Genomic DNA, 15,413 nt, shown 5'->3' with positions numbered 1-15,413 from the left:
GAGGTGTGGACGGTAACGGCGGTTCAAGGGACCATGATGACAGCCAGGCGAGGCCAACAGGTCATTACAAGGAATGTGTCAAGTTTCAAGGCAGCTGCAGGAATGGACACTGATGGTGACGAGCCCCAGGCCCGATGCCCTCCCCCGAACGGGGTTGCGCCGGCATCTCCCGGCAGGGTGCCGTCCCCTCCGGTGGCTAGCCGTTGGTCACCTCTGCGGAGCGAGGACTCTCCAAGACCCACTGGCCCAGATCCGGACGAGAGGAGGTCGCTGACGGATCCTCCGTCCAGTCCCCCGGCATCGTACACCCGGAGCCAGAGGCCTGGCCTCCGTCCTAACCCGGTCCCCAGCCAAAGACTGGCAGACTTTGTGTGCTCCTCCCCGTGAGGAGGCGAACATGGACTTTGAACTAAAAGAAAGGAGGGATGTAGAGAGCCACCCGGACTCTCCCCAACAGTGTAGCACGTAACATGTATCCCTACACCCCTCGGGGCGGGTTCGTCCCGAGGGGATAAATAAAGGTGGGCAAGACCGCACGTGGTCTTCCGGCCCAGAACTGTATAGTGGCGTCCGTGTGTCCTTTACTGCAGCGTAACTGCGACACCAGGCCACGCCGCGCTACACCTGTTACGAAAATGAAATCATTACTTACTTACTGAAATTTGGTTTAAATCAGAGGCCTGCTGCTGCGTGACACGCTGCTTGCTTGTTCAGCCGACTAAGCGCTGCAGCTGCGCAGTACGCTGGGGCAGTGAAATGTGGAGACACGCTCTGCATTTGTCCGACTCGGGGGGCAACACTTGATATTCAACGCTGTCAAGGAGGAACGGTGTGAGCTTAAAATCCTTGGTTAAGCAGTCATTGGTAGCGCACTAGCACTACTAGATTGCTCTTATGCTGAGGCAGGGACTTCACCAGGGGCGGATTGGCACTGCTGGCACTCGGGCATTGGCCGAAGGGCCGGTGTCTCAGTGCCCTCTGTGGCCGTTTTCCCCCCCCCTTTCCCACTCCACAGAGAGCACTGACAGGTAGAGGAAAGCAGCTTTGCTGGGCGGCTGTTCAGCGATTATCAGCTGTTGCCTCTCCTTGACCCCCTGCCCTGCCAAGCAATCATACTGACGGTGGGCTGGGGAGGGGTGATTGTGTGCTAGAATTGGCCTCCCTGGTGGCCAGGTGTTGCTCAGGCCTTTGAGCCATTTTCACCTCTGCCCCCCTGGAGCCCACGCATCCCAGAAACAGTGTTTGCATTAACACCTCACCCACAGCCCTTCTCATTCAGGGCATAGTGGGCGAGGAAGAATGGGCCTCGCTGTGGGGGCCATGTGATGTTGGGAACTCGCACCATCTTCACCTCAGCCTCCCCCTGACCCCCGTGGATGACCCAGCAGCTGTGTTTTTTGCTTTATCCCCTCCCCTGTCAGGAAATTGCCCTGAGGCCTGGAGGGCTGGGGATAGCTGAGTAATTTACTAATAGCAGGGTCCTCGCTGCTGTTCATGTGCTCCTGCGCTGGAGAATAATTTTGTAATAGAAAGGGGCCTCACTGTTGTTCCGGTGCTCCTGTGCTGAAGGGCTGAGTAGTTTAGTAAGAGCAGGGGCCTTGCTGTTGTTAAGGAGCTCCTGCGCAGGAGGGTTGGGGAATAATTTTGTAACAGAAATGGGCCTCGCTGTTTTTTGAGTTGCTCAGCTTGTAGGCCATTGTCACCTTGGCCCTGTGTCCTTCCTAAGAACAATATCCTCCCACTTTCATTTCTTGTGTGTGCATAGGCATATGGGGCCTGACGGCCAGAGTTGCAGAGATGGGGAATCAGGTTTGAGTCCCAGCGTCTGCTCAACATCCTGTGATTCTGGGCCAATCAATTCATCTTCCAGGCCCTTAAATAAAAGATCTTATCTTGTGTACTGTAATTGGTGCTCATGAATAGAACTCAAATAGCCTTTGTCTTGGGCTGAATTCACATTATATAAAACTGTCAAATGGAAAAACAACAATAAAAAGTAACCATTTGTTAATGCTTTTTGATTCTGCAAAGGGAATATGATAATTAAAGAGGACACTTTATAAAAACATGTCCCTATTTTTTAACACAGTTTTTCCGATGCAAATTTTTAATTTAATTCCCCTTAGTGCCTCCCTGTCTGTTTTTCTTTTATTGTGGAGGCTGCGCTCTGTCACTTAAGTCATTCTATACCTCTTGTCGGGTGCACCATTCTACTTCTATGTTCTTTTTGTTATTCCGGGAGTGTCTAAGCTTGCACTAAGATAACATTTCGTAGTATTCATATTTTCCAGTGACTCCCTCCTCAATGGGGATCTTGTTGGATGATGTTTATGGCCTTCCTTTCCCTCCCCAGCTCCTGCCTCACCTCCAAATGGACTCACCCCTTACTCACTGCCTGCATGAGTGGGAAAACAGCAGGCCTATAGGTTTCTGTCTCACTGCTCTGACCACACCCCTTTTCTCAGGCAGCCAGTAAGACAGAGTTTCGGGATTGAAGTGGGGGTAAGAATTAATAGATTTCCTTCCCGCCACCTGATTACCACGCCCACGTTAGCCAGGTGAGGGACATAAAAGCAGCTTGGCAGCAGCTTGCATCAGACAACTTCAAGTTGGACTCTGCAGCACCCACCACCAGGAGGATCATATCCAGAAGTCGCAGCAGGAGGTCAAAGCAAAGACCTGCCCAGCCCTCAGGGCTGCTGCTTCAGCGTACATCTTCATCTCTTTAGGCCCCAACCCTTTCCTTTTCTTCCCAGGTGGAAGGAATACATGCCCAGTCCAACTCCTGAGGCTTAGGAAGAAGACAGTCCTGACCCTCCCATACAGAACTACAGAGTGTTCACACAGCCTTTTCTATTTGGTTACTCTTCTAACCAGATGCACCACACTGCCAAGCTTCAACTCAAGAGGGTCATCTAATCCCCTTGGCACCCCACTTGCCACAGGGCTGACGAAAGTAGGCTGAGTAAAGCAGTACTCAAAGCCACATCTAGTGCGCCTCAATCGTGGTCCCACCGCATCCAGAAAATACTGCACTAGGCTCAGTGCAGTAGGTCTGCCCCAAAGCTTTACTTGACTTGCCACATCCAGCACCCAGAAATGCAATATGTTGCTAGCCGATCCCTTCCTCTGAAGCAAGAAGGAACGGATAGGAACTATTTTTAGAGATTTTTTTACCATTTTTTGCAGTGCTCCTAGTCTTTTCCAATGTTACTGTCTTTGTAAGCTTTAAAAAGCTTAATTTACTTAATATTTCTCTACAAATTAGACCTCTAAGAGTAACCAAATATTGTTTCATGAAAGGGCACGCCCAGCGAATGTGGGCCACGCCCCGCGAATGTGGCCTACGCCCCTCAAATATAGGCCACTTTTTTCGTCAGTGCCCGGGCCAAATTGTGATCCCAATCCGACCCTGGACTTGACACACGCAGTTTCTGCCAATGGGCGCATGTGCCTCTTGCTAAGGCGGGCGGCGTCCAAATGTAAATATCTTACGAACAAATCCCAAGAAGGCAACACTGAACCCAGGCAGGAATGGATTTACATGTGATATCAGCTCTTCACCAGGAGACAGTGTGACCTTAGGGAGCCGATATCACAGGTAGACCCCGGCCTGAGAAATAAGTGCCGGTGCTATGCACCGGCAACCACCGTCACACATTAAGCACTGATTAGGACCAGATTAGCACCTGGATACAGCAATCAGACACTGAAAGGAGGATGGAATCACTCTGAGTAGAGAATTGTCTGGCAGGGAATGGTCTGAGCAGGGCTTGGATTTACTGTCGGGAAGTGGTTGGAAAAGTCTTTGGGGAATGATTACCTTTAGATCGGTTAACAGGAGAATTATCTGGCTGGGGAGCGTCTGGAGGTGTTTGGAGTGAATGGGGAATGATCTTGAAAGGAATGATCTAAAGTGGGGGGTTGTGATAAGGGGTGGTCTCATGAAAGAAGGCCTTACTGCAGAGAAGTATGAGCGTTGGTTGATCTAGAAGGAAATGGTGTGACTGGAGAGTGGTATGGTTGGGGAGCACCCATGGGATGGTCTTGATGGGAAGGTCTGGAAAACTGTGGTTTCATCAAGTGGCATGGTGGTTCAGGAGGGGTGAATGGATTGGTTGGAGTTTTGTTTGGGTAGCAATTGTTCTGAAATGGAATGCTACTGCTTATCAGGGTGGTCATTTGGGGAAAATATCTAGTTGGAGTGATCTGAGAAATGATGGTCAAGGAGTTGAATGGCTTGACCGGGAGTGGTGTGGTTGGAGAGACATGACTAGGGTATTGGTTGATTTGGGTATTGTATACTGTTGTAATGTTATAACATTGTGTGGCTCAAGGTAGGGTGTACTAAAGCTGCCTTTCACATCCAGTAGATGAGTATAACAGAAATACTGATGAATGAAGGTCGTTGGTTCATATGCTGCTCTTTTCAGAAAGAATTGTTCCATGCATGGTATACAGGTGTATTGACATGCACTTAGTGCCACTCTGTGTGTGAATCTGGTACTCTAACTTTCAACTTTTGCTGTGGAGTCACAATAATCTAGCATGTCTGCAGAGGCCTAGGCCTGTCCTTGTCTATGCGTTCCAACAGGACTTGTCCTGGACCTGGAGGAGCACACCAAGCATGCCCTCATGGTTGGAAGAGGACTACTTACTGTCCCTGTCCTAATCTAGCACAAAAAGGAGTGGTGACAGCATACCATGTTTTGTAATTGATAGTGTGGCCAGACCATTTAGTCAGCTATAATGTGCCTTACTTGCCCACTAGTATAAAGTTCCACCCTTATGTGAATCACCAGAACATTATGCTGACATTTTATGTGTACGTTATGCTATAATGCACTTATAGAGAACACATACAGCCAACGGTTTATTGGTGCTAGGTACAAGGAGGGTATAGTTCAAGCTTAGTGTGCACTTAAAGGGGAAGGCTGTCTTGGGTATGAACAATGTGTTAGCATATCAGGTAAATACAGAATAGTTGGCTTAATTAATGCTGTAATATCAGTTGTTATGAATGTGGAGTGATTCTGGAAAAAGCAAAAAAAAACCCTGACAAGAGCATTTACATATCTACCCACCTACCTCTGCCCCCATACATGGAGGAATTTCAGTACCCACCCTCCACCCCAAACCCAATTCCCGTGTGGAACAACATCTTTAGGAATCATCCCTGGAGGCAGGGTCGAGCCAGGAGTACTGCCAAATCTGTTTGATACTGGGCAGCCGAAGGGCAGAAGTGCCCCCTGAGTACTTCCAAGGGCTCGAAGTAAGTAGGAGAGAAATGTCCAATGTGTCAGTCAAAAATGACGGCTGGAAGGAGGTATGACAATGAGGTTCAGAATCAGGCATTTTGTGTCCCAATGTTTATAAAGGCTGCATCACTGGACAGTCAACTCGAGAGTTTGCATCATTATTCCATACCATTGATGTCATCTGTTTCTTCGCAGCATGGTGACATGTGAGTTGACCCAGCCTCCTTCGTTATGATTTTGGTGAATTTGAGGGCTGCCTTTGGGCCAGCGAAGTGGTGCATTCAGGGCCGGCTTTAGCGCTGGTGCGACAATATTTGTTGGCGCCCCCCTATGACTACCTCTGCCACAAATTAACTCACTACCACCATTTATCAGTGCTCTTCAAGTCTCCATAACCACTGTATCTCAGATTAGTTTTATAGCGACACTCATACCAGTGTAAGGTGTCAGAGCACTTTACATCACACACACATTGCACAGAGACAATCATACCTGTTTAAATCAGTGTATAGGAAATATTACATAAGACAGAGAACTGCAAAGTATAGGAGTCACATGTCGTCCATACTGGTAGGCAGTTTAGTTTAAGAGTCCTGGGCCTGAAAAAGCACAAATTAAGACTTTAAAAAGTAACACAATTGTTAGGGGTTCTCTTTAATAATGAGAATTGATTTTTACCCAAATTAACCCTTTTCGCAAGATTAGAATAATAAAAGTCAAGGAAAAAAACAAGTAGCTCTAATATATACATTTCAGTTTGCATGAAATTCTTTGATGACAGTTAATAGCTCACTGCTCTATATTAGTATTTTAACTTATAAACTGCAAGCAACAAAAGGATCTTTCCCGTGGCGTAACGAAAGTTGAGGGGGCCCCCCTGCAAGGTACTCAGAGGGGCCACCGCTCCAGATTTAATCCAGAGCTCTCAGGCCTGAGTAAAGTGCTGAGGGGGCCCCCTGCAGCTCGAGCCCTCCCGCACCGCAGGGGACGCAGGGTCCTGTGTTACGCCCCTGGATCTCTCTAACAAAAGCAGTAACCCACTGACCTATTTACATTATATGCACTGCGTGGTATACGTTCTTTGCAGCAGGCATATTAACCCTCGGTGCTACCTTACGATGAGTCAAAACTCCCACTCGACAAAACTCTGGTCTCTCTCCAGGAAGAAAATTAATCACCAAAGTTATCTTGACATTTTTATTGATGCCTGAAAATTTCTGGAGGCAAGGAACGAGTCGGCAGGTGCTTTTAAAATGATAATATATTTGCAAACATGGCGCCTCCACCTCAGTCAGTTCCCAGTGCAGTGGCACCGATCGGACCGCCCTAGAGCCGGCCCTGTGTGCATTTTACCTCCATGTGAGATGCATAGTTTAGCGGGGTATAGGAGTGCATAAATAATGTTCAGTTTCTGCAGTAATTGTTTTGGTCTGGAAGGAATTCTCTGTGTGCCGCCTGCAACAAGGGGGTGAAATCCGAATAGAAGGAGAGAGTGTGTTTCCTTGGTAGTGTATCTCTCTTTGTTCTCTGGCCTAGCGAAGTACCACATCTCGATCTTTGCAGTTGAGTAGGCGGGCCACTATGGGTCTGGGTGTAGAGCCAAGTGGTGGCCACGGTGCCTGAGTGCGACGGGCCCTTCCCACAATGAAAACTGGGGACAGAAATTCCACGAACAGCTAACGAAGCACAGCCTTCGCGTAGTCCTCTATTTTATCTATATTAGTGGATTTTGGGACACCAGTTATTCAGCGATTGTTGCACCTCAAGAGCACCTCCAGGTCTTCATGTTTTTGCTTTGATAAACTCCAGAACTTTATCCATGCGCAGGAGGTGTTCGCTGGTAGTAGCATATCCATCACCTACCTCCAAAACACTAGTCTCCAGATGATCAATTATTTCTTCGTGCTTGTCGACCATCTCTTTCATGTTGGCCAGATGACTCATCATGATACTCTATCATAATTTCGGAAATGAAGGGAAAGAGCCCTCTCCCTATGCCATAAGGACCGAGAGGTAGTTTCGTGAGAGAGTACACCCTCCCGTATATGAAGCACTGTATCACAATACATACTCCTTCATTGCATGGATGGTAACCACGTCTTTTCTATGATAGACCCTGGTAAGATACAGATGGGAAAGCCTAGGATGAAGAGACCCACTAAGGAGTGGGGAAGGAAGCGATTCCTTTTGTTTTAAATACCCTCACACAACCTAGTGGTGTCATGCTTCATCATCGGGTCACCCTGAAGCCTAAAAGTGAGGGTGGGTTCAACCGTTTTTCAGGGAGCTCTTAGTGATAATATGACCAGGGGAATTAAAGATTAAAAAACACTAGCAAATCCCAGTATCCCCTTAATCTTCAATTTGTTAGGGTTATTAAAATGTGTAAATACGGGTCAAAATAGGAGTTTTAATGGTCCTATGACCCTAAAGCAGACATGTTTCAGTCCTAGAGTGGCCTTCAAGGTCCAGGACTTTCTTCAGGGCAAAAAATACAACCTCCCTGGGAAACGCAGAAGGAAAATTCCCTACAGTGCCGTTTATCTAAGGGCAGATAGCTGCTCCTTAGTTTAATAGAAGATAATTTATCTCCTTGATCCTGTTATCGCTCCATCTGTGAAAACAAACAAAGACAAACAACATGTATTACTCGTAGATTACAATGAAATGCTTCCCACTCGTGATGTGCTGGCCAGTATACCTGTGTAATTAACATGGTGTTAAAAAACACATCATCTCTTATAACCACATTGGTATGCGGTTATAACAAACTTTTATTTTTACCATGCTCACGTAGGTGACAAAATGTGGTGTAGTGGCGATACTTGTCGCATCCTACCAATATCCACATTCTTGTGCATGTGCTCTCAAAGTGCATCCATCCGTGTCACTCACACTGTACAGCACTAAGCTGCTATCAATCGCCGTGTTTTTTGTCTCTCATACATAACTCTCACACGTATACCCTTACCCAGTCATGGGCGAGTGAACTCTTCTCCGGGCACCGCGCAGTATAAGGGGTAGCCCTGTAGTCACACACTGCGTGTCGTAAGCCATCACGCACCCCAAACAAAATGTAAAAGCAACAGAGCCTGTGAGCAATGGATATTAGTGCTGAAATTGATCGCATAGACACTGTTGTGCACATACCTGCTTTTTCAATGAGTGGCAAGGTTACTCACATCATCAAGGGTCCTGCCCCGCTCTCTCACCTACTCGGTGCGGGTTCCCCAGGCATTTGTGTAGAGCGCCCGGTAAAGGGTGTTTAACTACCCCTTGTGGGCGTGCGAATGCAGAGCAATGAAGCTAATTGGAATGAAAATGCGCACGCGTCAAAGCTCAGACGCCATCGCGCCACGTCATACCTTGGGAAGGGATGCTGGGAATTGTGTTTTTTTGTGTCTAATTCTTTTTGAGGAACGAAAAGAAACATATTTCTTGGAGGCCAAGCATATACGCGCGTCATGGAGCAGGCGTCGTATTGTACTTTCATATCTTAAAAAGGAATGCTGGAAATTGTAGCATTTGTTTAAAAGTATATAGTTTTAGAGTGCAATAGCTGTATTATTGACTGACGGCATATTGTGGTTCCAGGCAACTATTTCAGAAATTAAAAAGATTTAAAAAAAACTCCAGGAATTAAAAAACCGGGGAGAGACTCCTAATGAGAATATTACACCCTATATACTCAACCAGGGTATTTTTTAGGGGACGAGTAATGTCCAATGTTATACGTTAGCCCCATTTTTTATATATATACCACCAAACTTTATTGAGATGACACTCCTGTTGCTAATCCCAATAAGTACCTGCTGATATTGAAACAAGTAGTATTAGGAGGATGCTCAAACTGTATGACCAAAGACACTCTAGTGTTACTTTCTTTGTATTTGATTCCACGGAATCGAATCGTTTTCAAACGATAAACCCATCGTTGTTCACGTTCCAGCAGTCTACTGTGAAGGTTGCCTTCGCCATTTACTTTCTCAATCACTGTCCATTTTATATCAGTGTCACTGTGTTTGTATTCGAGATAGTGAGCAGTAAGCCTGGTAGCTGTGATTGCCCTCCTAATTGTGCTTTGGTGCTCACCTATTTGCGTATTTATTTTTCTGCTAGTCATGCCTATGTATAGAAGTTGGCATGGGCACCTGATATATAACGTTGTCGCTATTACAATTAGTATGTGAGCGCTGTTCCCATGGAAAAGGCATACCAAGATCAATTTGTTTGGTGTGTTCCGTGAGAAGGCATACCACACATGACCCGCAGGGGTAATGACCCGAAACTGGTGGATTGTTCCAAAGTGTAAGCTGATTCTGAGTTCTGGGTTTGTGCATGTTCGTATGTATCAGTGTGTCTCTTAGATTTTTATTCCTCTTAAATGAGATCATCGGTTTTTCAAACGTAAGTTTACTAGATGTTAATACCGTCCATTTCTTATTTATGATTTTTTTAAAGTTGTTAGATGAGGAGTTATAGGTAGTGACACATATTAGCGTGTAAAGAGAGGTACTTTGAACAATTTGAATAACTAGGAGAGATTAGCATTGAAATCTCTGAGTACTAGATTGGACATTGTAATAAAGCCGGGGCGACAAAGGTGGGGTCATTCAAAGCACTAATGCCTACAGAACAGCATGTATAAGCCTCCTGGCTGATGACAAATACTACAAGAAAATCAATAGAGACCCCACAGTACGTCTAAAAAAGACAATAAGATCCCTGACCATTGATGCAGAGGACTGCAACTGGATCACAAAGAAAGAACATGATTTTCTAACTCATGATGATCCCAGAGTACCCCTTTTTTACACAATACCGAAAATACACAAAGGTAAAAATCTACCTCCCGGTAGGCCGATCGTGTCAGGAGTGGGGTCCCTTTTGGAACCCTTGTCCAAATACACCGACTGGTATCTACGACCACTTGTGACACACATCAAGTCATATGTTCAAGACACCAAACATCTACTAAACCTTCTAACGGACATAGAATATGACCCAAGGGAAAACACCATGGTTTGTCTCGACATGGAAGCGCTGTACACCAGCATTCCACAAGAAGAAAGCATTTGTGTGATAGAGTCACTATTGAGACAGGAAGAGTGGCACTGGGAAGCACCGGTCAACTGGGTCATCATTCTCATGCGCCCTGCACTGACTGAAAATTTATTTTGTTTTGAGGATCAGATGTATCTACAAGTACATGGCACGTCTATGGGCAGCACTTTTGCATCGAGCATAGCGTGTCTGTACGTGGGCCATTTTGAAGATCAACATATCTGGCCCCCTAACCCTTACTCTGATAACATCTGTAAGTGGTTTAGGTACATTGACGACATCTTGGTCATTTGGAAATGTGACAAGACCATTTTGAAAAACTTTCTCACTTAAATCCACATCTTAAGTTTACCATGACCACCAACAGTCAAGTGGTTTCATTTTTGTATGTGAACCTGATCGGCAGTGGAGGTACCCTTATCAGCTCATTATACACCAAGCCCACAGATAGAAATAGTCTGTTGCAATTTGACAGTGCACATCCCCGGTCCTTGAGGGAGAACTTACCAGTGGGCCAGTTCCTTCGGGTCCGTAGGATTTGCACCAACTTACAAGACTACAAGAAGGAAGCAGCCCTACTTACCACTAAATTAAAATAGGAGGCATACCCACAAAAAATCATTGAAAGGGCCAAAAAAAGATCTCATAACACCCCACGGGAGGCACCACTGGAAACCCATAAGAAACCCGAAAAGGACACGCTAATATGTGTCACTACCTATAACTCCTCGTCTAACGACTTTAAAAAAATCATAAATAAGAAATGGCCGGCATTAACATCTAATAAACGAACGTTTGAGAAACCGATGTTCTCATTTAAGAGGAATAAAAGTCTAAGCGGCACACTGATACATACAAACAAGCACAAATCCACAACTCAGAATCAGCTTACACTTTGGAACACTCCACCGGTTTCGGGTCATTACCCCTGCGGGTCATGTGTGGTATGTCCTCTCACGGAACACACCAAACAAATTGATCTTGGTATGGCATTTCCGTGGGAACAGCGCTCACATACTAATTGTAATAGCACAACATTATATATATTATCAGGTGCCCATGCCAACTTCTATACGTAGGCACGACTAGCATAAAAATAAAGACGCGAATAGGTGAGCACCGAAGCACGATTAGGAGGGCAATCACAGCTACCAGGCTTACTGCTCACTGTCTCGAACACAAGCACAGTGACACTGATATAAAATGGACAGTGATTGAGAAAGTAAATGGCGAAGGCAACCTTCACAATAAACTGCTGGAACGTGAACAATGATGGGTTTATCGCTTGAAAACCCACCTGTTTGGCATTAATGATTCAATTCCGTGGAATCAAATACAAAGAAAGTGACACTAGAGTGTCTTTGGTCATACAGTTTGAGCATCCTCCTAACACTACAATGTTTTCCATTTAGAGTATAGGACGTCTCTGACTTGTTGTTTCAATATCAGCAGGTACTTATTGGTATTAGCAACAGGAGTGTCATCTCAATAAAGTTTGGTGGTTTATATAAGAAAATGGGGCTAACGTATAACATTGGACATTACTCCTCCCCTAAAAAATACCCTTGTTAAGTATATAGGGTGTAATATTCTCATTAGGAGTCTCTCCCCGGTTTTTAAATTCCTGTAGTTTTTCAAATCTTTTTAATTCCTGGAATAGTTGCCTGGGACTGCAATATGCCGTCAGTCAATAATACGGCTATTGTACTCTGAAACGATATACTTTTAAACAAATGCTACAATTTCCAGCATTCCTTTTTAAGATATGAACGTACACTACGATGTCTGCTCCATGACTCGTGTATATGATTGGCCTCCAAGAAATATGTTTCGTTTCGTTCCTCAAAAAGAATTAGACACAAAAAACAGAATTCCCAGCATCCCTCCCCAAGGTATCGTGTGGCGTGACGGCGTCTGAGCTTTGACAGGTGCGCATTTTCATTTCAGTTAGCTTGATTTGGGTGCGTGACGGCTTGCAACAAGCAGTGTGTGACTACAGGGCTACCCCTTATACTGCGCAGTGCCCGGAGAAGCGTTCCCTCGCCCATGACTGGGTAAGGGTATACGTGTGAGAGTTATGTATGAGAGACAAAAAACACGGTGATTGATAGCAGCTTAGTGCTGTACAGTGTGAGTGACACGGGTGGATGCACTTTGAGAGCACATGCACAGAATGTGGATATTGGTAGGATGAGATAAGGATCGCCACTACACCACATTTTGCCACCTACGTGAGCGTGGTAAAAATAAAAGTTTGTCATAACCGCATACCAATGTGGTTATAAGAGATGATGTGTTTTTGACACCATGTTAATTACACAGGTATACTGGCCAGCACATCACGAGTGGGAAGCATTTCATTGTAATCTACGAATAATGCACGTTGTTTTCCTTGTTTGTCTTTGTTTGTTTTCACAGATGGAGCGATAACAGGATCAAGGAGATACATTATTTTCTATTAAACTATGGAGCAGCTATCTTCCCTTAGATAAACGGCAGTGTAGGGAATTTTCCTTCTGCGTTTTCCAGGAAGGTTGTGTTTTTGCCCTGAAGAAAGTCCTGGACCTTTACGGCCACAGTAGGACTGAAACATGTCGGCTTTAGGGTCATAGGACCATTAAAACTCCTATTCTGACCCGTATTTACACTTTTTAATAACCCTAACAAATCCAAGATTAAAGGGATACTGGGATTTGCAAGTGTTTTTTAATTTTAAATTTCCCTGGTAGATAGGTAGATTTTTATTTGCATAGTTCATTAAAAGCATTGCAATACAAAAGAATTTCAATTTAAAAAAACAAAAGTGTACATGCATAAAACTACTGTCATCACATTTCTTGTATTCATAAATTATTACTAAAAACATTACTCTAAGCCGGCGGGTGAATCTGCAATGTATGTAGTCGCTTTTTAGAGCTGCATTTCTGACATTTTCTGCTCGCATAACCTCAGATATTTTACTAGGCAGCAGTTCAGTTGTGGATCGGTGGATGCGAAGCATGCCAGTACTGCTTGCCTCCTTGTGCGTACCCCTTGTAAGTGAAATTGTCGTTTTAGCAGTTGTTTCCGTTCTTTTAAACGTTCTTTGTAGGAACATAGTATATGCAGCAGGTCTTCTGTCGCTGATCCACATAAGCGGCATATGGAACCTTCTTTCTCCCTTAGCCAAGTAAGTGCTGTATACATGGTAGCAAGCCGAGCCTATATTTCATAAAGCTGATCTTTATGTTTTTTGCGTACCCCAGGTTAAAATAATTTTGCGCTGTAGGCTTCGCATAGGAGTTTAGAGTCATCCATCCATGGGACCTTTTTGATAAGGTAGCCTTGTCCTCCAGCCATAAAAGATGTTTCGCTGTCTTCCATACCAGTTTTTAGGTCTCGCCTAGCTATTGCGTTTATGCAATCGCAATGCGAGACTCTAGTAGAGGGGCTCCCAAAAGTGCTCCCAAAAGTGGATTGCATGGTGAGCACGCGCACAATCACGTGCATCGTGCCGCCATGCAATCCGTTTGGAGAAGCGCTTCAGCCCACTGGCGCCCTCGGCATCAAACTTCAAACGGTCCTCTCCCCCGCCTGGAATGCGCTCTCCCGCCCCCGCCAAGCGCGCGCGCCACGCTCCACCGCGTCACAAATTTGCTTTCACTTCCAAAATGTATATATTTTAGTAATATGCAATCAGACTGTACCTTGTGCAAACATTTTTTATAAGGTTCCACTAAAGGACTTGAAACATAACTCAGTTGATAGCACCCTTACTTTACCTCTTAAAAAGAATAAATCTTTGTCACCTCGAAGCTCGATGAAGTGACGCCATCAATTAAAGCCGACAGCGGCTCCAAAGCAGCCTTTACATTTGTATTTCTTACAGGTAGCAAGCACCTTGGTGATAAGGCTTCTTTCTTCGATAGCTCTCCGACCCTCTCCCTCTTCACATCACAAGAAACTACTCCTTTTGCTTTCAAAGGGTCCGCTCCCCTGCCTGGAATGCGCTCCCCCGCCCCCGCCAAGCGCGTGCGCCACGCTCCGCCGCGTCACAAATTTGCGTTCACTTTCGCAGGCAGCTGCCTTCAGTACTCATGACTTCCCTCCTCCTCGCCCACAGTGCCGCCTCATCAGCTGTGGTTCCGGAAGTAGGTAACCCCTCTCTGAACACTGCAGCCTCTTTCCTTCTGGTCCTGGGCACCTCTCTCGCCAGCTGGGGTCTCTCCCTCCCTCTGATGGCAGCCTCTTCCCTGCTGTCCTCTCGCCCCAGACAGTGTCTCTCCCTTTCTCTCAGGGCAGCCTCTTCCCTAGGTCTCTCTCTCTCTAGCACCTTCACTACTCACGACTTCCCTCCTCCTCGCCCACAGTGCGGCCTCATCAGCTGTGGTTGCGGAAGTAGGTAACCCCTCTCTGAACACTGCAGCCTCTTTCCTTCTGGTCCTGGGCACCTCTCTCGCCAGCTGGGGTCTCTCCCTCCCTCTGATGGCAGCCTCTTCCCTGCTGTCCTCTCGCCCCAGACAGCGTCTCTCCCTTCCTCTCAGGGCAGCCTCTTCCCTAGGTCTCTCTCTCCCTAGCGTCTCACTCCCCCCTCTTGTGGCAGTCTCTTCCCTTGGGCTCTCTCTCACCAGCGTCTCTCCCTCCTTCTCATGGAAGCCTGCTCCCTAGGGCCCTCTCTCCCTCCCTCTCAGGGCAGTCTCTTCCCTAGCGCCCTCTCTCTCACCAGCCGGAGTCTCCCCCTCCCTCTCATGGCAGCCTCTTCCCTAGGTCTCTCTCTCCCTGGCGTCTCACTCCTCCCTCTCGTGGCAGTCTCTTCCCTTGGGCTCTCTCTCACCAGCGTCTCTCCCTCCTTCTCATGGGAGCCTCTTTCCTAGGGCCCTCTCTCCCTCCCTCTCATGGTAGTCTCTTCCCTAGGTCTTTCTCACCAGCCGGCGTCACACCCCTCCCTCTAAGGGCAGTCTCTTCCCTAGAGTTCTCCCTCACCAGCCGGCGTCTCACCCCGCACTCTAAGGGCAGTCTCTTCCCTAGAGTTCTCCCTCACCAGCCGGCGTCTCACCCCTCCCTCTCATGGCCGCCAAACTTTGTGTGTGGAGCTACTAATTCGTAAATACG

The sequence above is a fragment of the Triturus cristatus genome, chromosome 4_2 (genome assembly GCF_964204655.1).
Source record: "Triturus cristatus chromosome 4_2, aTriCri1.1, whole genome shotgun sequence".
NCBI classification, from domain to species: Eukaryota; Metazoa; Chordata; class Amphibia; order Caudata; family Salamandridae; genus Triturus; species Triturus cristatus.
This window is presented reverse-complemented; position numbering follows the sequence as displayed.